The sequence below is a fragment of the Zingiber officinale genome, chromosome 7B (assembly GCF_018446385.1).
Source record: "Zingiber officinale cultivar Zhangliang chromosome 7B, Zo_v1.1, whole genome shotgun sequence".
Taxonomy (NCBI): domain Eukaryota; kingdom Viridiplantae; phylum Streptophyta; class Magnoliopsida; order Zingiberales; family Zingiberaceae; genus Zingiber; species Zingiber officinale.
The window spans coordinates 56,115,608-56,123,168 of record NC_055999.1 but is presented as its reverse complement, the minus strand read 5'-3'; positions in this window follow the sequence as shown (position 1 = coordinate 56,123,168).

Below are 7,561 nucleotides of genomic sequence, written 5' to 3'. Positions count from 1 at the left end.
ATTCTCTAATGTATACCCATGTGTCAACTTGATATCTCCATATCCATGACTTGTGAGATCAAGTCATCGAGCTGACCTACATGCTAGTCTTATTGCATTAACATTGTCCCTGAATGTTAATACTCGACTAGGAATGATTTAGAGTAGTGTTCCCTATATCATCTCACTATCGATTCAACTAATCGATTGATATAGGTATGAACCTTCTACTCAAGGACGCTATTATACTTAGTCTATTTGACACTAATACAAGTAAGTATAATAACCAAAATCAAATGCCTTTATTAATATACAAGAATATGATACAATGAGTCCATACAATCATCAAATGATTGGCTCTAGGGCTCTAACTAACAATCTTCCGCTAGCACTAGTACCAATCAGTATAGGCTCTAAGGCCTAATGACCTAGTGTGACCATCATGCTTCCTCTGTGCCAAAGCCTTGGTCAAGGGATCTGCGATGTTAGCCTCTGTAGGTACTCTGCAAATCTTCACATCTCCTCTATCGATAATCTCTCGAATGAGATGGAAGCGCCGTAGTATGTGCTTGGTCCGCTGGTGTGAGCGAGGTTCCTTCGCCTGTGCTATAGCTCCATTGTTGTCACAATAGAGCTCAACTTGATCAGCGATGCTAGGAACCACCCCAAGTTCAGTGATAAACTTGCGTATCCAAACTGCCTCCTTTGCTGCCTCTGATGCAGCAATATACTTGGCCTCTGTTGTAGAATCAGCTACTGTGTCCTGCTTCGAACTCTTCCAGCTCACAGCACCACCATTTAAGCAAAACACGAACCCTGATTGTGATCGGTAATCATCCTAATCGGTCTGGAAGATGGCATCACTGTAACCCTTTACAGTTAGCTCAGCATTGCCTCCATATATCAAGAAATATTCTTTAGTCCTTCGTAAGTACTTAAGAATATTCTTGACCGCTATCCAGTGACTTTCACCTGGATCTGACTGGTATCTGCTCGTCATGCTCAAAGCATACGAGACATCAGGTCGAGTACATAGCATGGCGTACATGATCGATCCTATGGCTGAGGCATAAGGGATCTGATCCATGCGATCTCTCTCCTCTCTAGAAGAGAGACCTTGAGTCTTCGAAAGACTCACGCCATGTGACATCAGCAGAAATCCCTTCTTGGAATTCTGCATGGCAAACCGAAGGAGTGCCTTGTCAATGTATGTACTCTGACTTAGGCCAAGCAATTTCTTAGATCTATCTGTATCCCTAGAATGCGGGATGCCTCACCTAAGTCCTTCATTGAGAAGCAACACCCTAGCCAGGTCTTGACAGACTGAAGCATAGGGATGTCCTTCCCAATGAGTAGTATGTCATCCACATACAATATGAGGAAGACAATTATGTCCCCTACAACCTTCTTGTAGACACAAGGCTCATCTTTGTTCTTGATGAAACCAAACTGTTTGATTGCATCATCGAATCGAAGATTCCAGCTCTGAGAAGCTTGCTTTAGTCCATAAATGGACCTATGCAGCTTGTATACTCTACTAGTATGCTGTGGATATACAAAACCCTCAGGTTGTGTCATGTACACATCCTCGAGTAGGTTTCCATTCAGAAAAGCGGTTTTGACATCCATCTGCCATATCTCATAGTCATGGTAGGCTGCAATAGCAAGCATGATCCGAATGGACTTAAACATCGCCACTGGAGAAAAAGTTTCATCATAGTCAATACCATGAATCTGCTTGAAACCTTTAGCTACCAAGCGACCCTTATAGATAAGTCCATCCATGTCAGTCTTTCTCTTAAAGACCCACTTGCACCTAATGGGTTTTACCCCTTCGGTGGATCAACCAAAGTCCATACTTGGTTGGTGTACATGGATTCCATCTCGGATCTCATGGCTTCTAGCCATTTCTCGGAATCTGGTTTCATCACAGCTTCTTGATAGGTGGTAGGCTCATCCTCTATGAGCACAATGTCATCATGGTCAGACAAGAGAAAAGAGTATCTCTCAGGCTGACGATGTACCCTATCAGACCTGCGAAGATGTATGTCTACTTGAACCGGTTGTTGTTCCTCAACTCCTTGAGGAACAACATCATCCACAACACTTTGTGGTTCCAGTTCAATTTCCATCGAGGCATCAGTGCTATTGTTCGCATCTTGAACTTTTTCAAGATCGAACGTGCTCCCACTAGTCTTTCTAGCAACAAAGTCCCTTTCTAGAAAGACCCGATCTTTGCCACAACTACCTTGTGCTGTAGAAGTAATATCCCTTAGTTTCCTTGGGATATCCGATGAAATAACACTTGTCGGATTTGGGTCCTAATTTGTCCGAGACTTGACGTCGTACGTAAGCCTCACAACCCCAAATCCTCATGAAAGACACCGGCATCTCTCCCAGTCCATATCCTATATGGTGTCTTTATCACGGCCTTTGATGGAACTCGGTTGAGTATAAAAGCTGCCGTGTCTAGAGCATATCCCATAGATATGTCGGAAGATCTATGTGACTCATCATAGATCGTACCATATCTAATATGGTACGATTCCTCCTTTCGGATACACCATTCCACCGTGGTGTTCGGAGGAGTGAGTTGGGATAGAATCCACACTCACTAGGTAGTCACGAAACTCATGGCTAAGGTATTCTCCACCTCGATCGATCAGTATCTTAATACTCTTGCCAAGTCGGTTCCGTACTTCATTCTTGAATTCTTTGAACTTTCAAAGGATTGAGATATGTCATTAAGTACACATAACCATATCTCCTGTCATCAGTAAATGTGATGAAGTATCTATAACCGCCTCTAGCAGCAACATTGAAAGGGCCACATACATCACTATGTATGAGTCCTAACAAATCAGTTGCTCTCTCGCTATGCCCACTAAAGGGGGTCTTGGTCATCTTGCCTCGTAGGCATGACTCGCATATCTCATATGATTCTAAATCAAATGAGTCCAGCAAACCATCCTTATGGAGTTGGGATAAGCGCTTGTCATTTATATGACCTAAGCGACAGTGCCAGAGGTAGGTTTGGTTCATGTCATTTGACTTGAACCTCTTGGTACTAATGTTATAGATAGGGCTTTCAAGGTCTAGAATATAGAGTCCGTTTATTAGTGGTGCACTACAATAGAACATATCTTTTAAATAAACAGAACAACATTTATCTTTTATTATAAAAGAGTATCCTTTCTTGTCTAAACAAGAAACTGAAACTATGTTCTTAGTAAGAGCAGGCACATAACAACAATCATCTAAATCTAGTACAAGCCCAGAGGGCAGAGATAGCTGATAAGTTCCTACAGCAGCAACCCGTGCTCCATTGCCTACTCGTAGGTCCACCTCGCCCTTTGCCAATGCTCTGCTATTTCTCAGCGCCTGCACATCAGTACAAATGTGAGAAGCACATCCAGTATCTAATACCCATGATGTAGAAATAGATAGATTGACTTCTATAACATATATACCTGAAGTGGAAGTCTCACTTCGCTTCTTCTTAAGATCCTCCAAGTATACCTTGCAGTTCCTCTTCCAGTGCCCGGTCTGACCGCAGTGGAAGCAGGTAGCATCCTTGGCGACCCCTCCTTTAGGCTTCAGTGCCTTGCCTTTGCCCTTGGTTTGAGACTTTCCCTTACCTTTGGGCTTGCCCTTGCCCTTGTGCTTCTGGACCATCAGAATGGGCTTAACCTTCTTAAGGTTAATCTCAGCAGTTCGTAACATACTAAGTAGCTCGGGCAGTGGTTTGTCAATCTCGTTCATGTTATAGTTGAGAACGAATTGACTATAGCTATCCGGCAAGGACTGCAAGATCAAGTCAGTGGCCAGCTCTTGGCCAAGTGGGAACCCCAGTCTTTGTAGGTTCTCTATGTACCCAATCATCTTGAGTACATAAGGACCTACAGGAGCCCCGTCTGATATCTTGCACTGAACAGTGCCTTCGAGATCTCAAATCTCTCATGCCTCGCTTGTCCCTGATATAGTTGGCGAAGATGCTCAACCATATCGTAAGCGCCCATCAACTCATGTTGCTTCTGAAGCTCTGAGTTCATGGTCGCGAGCATTAGACAGGACACATCTAATGCGTCATCTTGATGCTTCTTATAAGCATCTTTGTAGGCTCGCGGGGCATTGGTAGGAGGAGCCTCCGGAATGGGCTGCTCTAGAACGTACAGTTTACGTTCCTGGGTGAGAACTATTCTCAAGTTCCTGTACCAGTCTAGGAAATTCGCTCCGTTGAGCTTGTCCTTCTCAAGGATAGATCGCAGGGAGAAGGAATTCGTGTTCGACGTCATGGTTATCTACAACAGAAAAATTTGCAGAAATAAATATCATATTCTTTAAAAATCATTTAATTAGGCCTTTAATTAAATGATGCTCCCACTGAATTTTATAATTCTTGTGGGACAAGATCCACATCATACTAACCCTTGAGTTAGCTTTGGCTAATACGCCCAAGGCTTAGTATGATCGGTAGGTAACGATTACCAATTACATCTCTATGCAACTCTTGTTTATAAATTCAATATCCGCATTTATATTAAAACTCGAGTTAGCTTTGGCTAATACGCCCGAGAGTTAATATAGATGTGATTTTGACCTATCTTTTCCAACCGTTGGAGGAATGTCTATAGTTGACTCGATCCAACCGAGTAACTAGGAATACTCAATCTAATTGAGTTTGTATTCACCCATGCGTTGATAGGCGGGACCAAGATTGTCCCTCCGTACCCTATCAAGATAATATGTATTGCTCTGCTTTGGCAGATTCAACAATACATGTGATCGAGGTAGTGATAGGTATCACGGCACGGTTAGGCATTAGAGTTGAGTCGATTGAGATCTAATCTAATCGAAAGGGATGCATCTTTTGCACGACTTAGATCTAATCTAATCGCAAGGGTGCATCATATGCACGACTTAGATCTAATCTAATCGTAAGGCACTAATTAATTAACTACTTATTAAATATGCATCACATACACAAGCAATTAATTAATTTATTTGTGATTTAGTCATGGCCCTACTACGATCTTCTCAAGACAATGAGAAGATCGATTGGTCAACCTAGGGTCAACAGCTTCTCCAAGCTCCTCCCTTTGACCACCTTGTGTTGCTCGTGCCCGCCTCGGAACTCCGTCTCGTGTGGACCCTCCACCGCTCCAATTTGTACATTACAATTTGAAACTCGAGTTACATTCGAGTCTAAATCTAATTTACAACAAGAAAATAAGAGAAGGCACGACGCGCAGGTCGCGAATATAATACAACACTCGCAAACACATAACAACACGTAGGCCGTATTATGAATTACAACATAAATCCAATCTTATTGGGTATTTTGGGCCATGATTATCACAAATTAATATATAATTCAAAATTATATATTTTTCATAATTTTTCTGTAATTTTAAAAATAATTTTTACAATTTTTATGAGTAAAAATTCCCGGCGGTCCCGTTTAGCGGTTTCGGGCGCAATCGCGGAACGGATCCCCTTGCGGGGCCCAGGGGCAGCACCCCTACCCGCGATCTAACCATCGCGAGGGTTCCTTTGCGATCCAACAGCGCCTAAACCCGCTGTCCCAAAACGATTTGGGTCAAGACATTGCCGTTTCGGAAAAATCTTCCCGGCGGGTTCGTTTTTAGCGATTTCGGGTGCAATCGCGGAGCAAATTCCCTTGCGGGGTTAGGGGCAATGCCCCTACCCACGATCTAACCATCGTGAGTTGCTCCTTTGCAATCTAATGGCACCCGACCCCGCTGTCCCAAACGGATTTGGGGCAAAACGAAGCCGTTTAAAAGAAAACTTTACGGTAGCCGAAGCCTACAAGTGCCGAGACACTTGTGCTTCGCTTCTACGGAAAAATTACTCATAAAAACTCTAAAAACTCAATTTTTACAGAAAATCACAGAAGGTATATTTTTCATAAAATACAAACGAACTCGTACAAGTCTTTGCACGTGGCTCTGATACCACTGTTGGGTTCTTCGGGCCGCGAAAACCGCTTTTTCGCGTCGCGGAAACCCCGAGTCACCCAAAGCCATGGATCTCGTGCAAAGATTCGTAAACAAAATTATGAAAAAACCTTTTTCTTGTACGAGTTTGTAAAAACTTTAGATCTACACTAAAGTTAAGATCATTACCCTTGTAGCGAAGCCCTTCGCGTTCCCGCTTGTCCAAGATGTCGCCGGATCTCTAGTTGTCAAAGTAGACAACCTCTATATGTATCCACACAGACACAAGTAGAAGGAGATGACCAAAACACAAGGTGTGCTAGCACCAATGGAGTGTTCGGCCAAGGAATGGGAGAGGGAGAGGAAGAGCTTCAAGAGGAGGAAGAAGAAGATACTCAACTTGAATGGAAAAATGAATTCACCATTCAAACCAAAGTGGCCGGCCACTCTACATTGTGTAACTCCCCATTAAATGCAATTAATGTGAAGTTATTATGAAAATGGCTTTGTAACTTCCATGAGATGGCACTCATGATGATGTGGAACATCATTATTGGTCCACCTAATGCCAACTCACCAATGAGGTGGCAAAAGGTCAAGTCAAAATTGACCTTTGGTCTTCCTTCTCAAGTCAAGTCAAACTTGAACCAATCTCTACCATGGTTGATCTAATCTAACCATTTGTTTCGAGCCAACTTAATATAATGAATATAATTCATTAAATTAAATTGATTCAATAAGTCAAAATCTAAATTAAACTCATTGAACACATGAATCAACTTGAGTCGAACTCAAGTTAGCCCAATTAGGATTACTCTTAATCCAATTTGATTCATCAAATGAATCTAATCCTCTTGGTTCATCATATGAACCTAATCTCCATCTAATTGTCCTAAGTGTGTGACCCTATAGGTTCTTGTAACGTTGGCAATGCCCTAAACTCATTTAGGAGCATAAGTAATGAGCGGTATCTAGCAACACATCATTACTACCCAAGTTACAAGAATGTCGAGATCCGACATCACCTTGTGACTACTAATTGTGACTCCTCACAATATGTGACATTGTCCTTCTATCCTAGACATCTAGATTGATCAATATGAGGCATAGACCGTGTCATCCTCTAATCAATCTAAATCTTGAACTCCAAGTAGACTCACTCGATCAAATGAGCTCAACATCTAATGTTGACTCATTTGGGCATGGCCATGCACTTAGTGGTCTCACTCTATCAAGAATAGCGATGTCGCTCCCGTCATATGGGAGGGATAGATCCCATCTACATCACTCACATCCCTCTGCATAATTCGTTACATACCCAGTAATCGCCTTTATAGTCCACCCAGTTACGGGTGACGTTTGACGAAACTAAAGCACATAACTCCTTATGTAGGGATCCATGGTGACTTCAGGTCCAAGGACTAATAGTCGTACTAATAGCCACATGAGAAAGTATATGACACTCATATAACGATCCATGATACTTTCTCATGGCGGGTCATTCAGTATACATTCTCTAATGTATACCCATGTGTCAACTTGATATCTCCATATCCATGACTTGTGAGATCAAGTCATCAAGCTGACATACATGCTAGTCTTATTGCATTAACATTGTCCCTGAA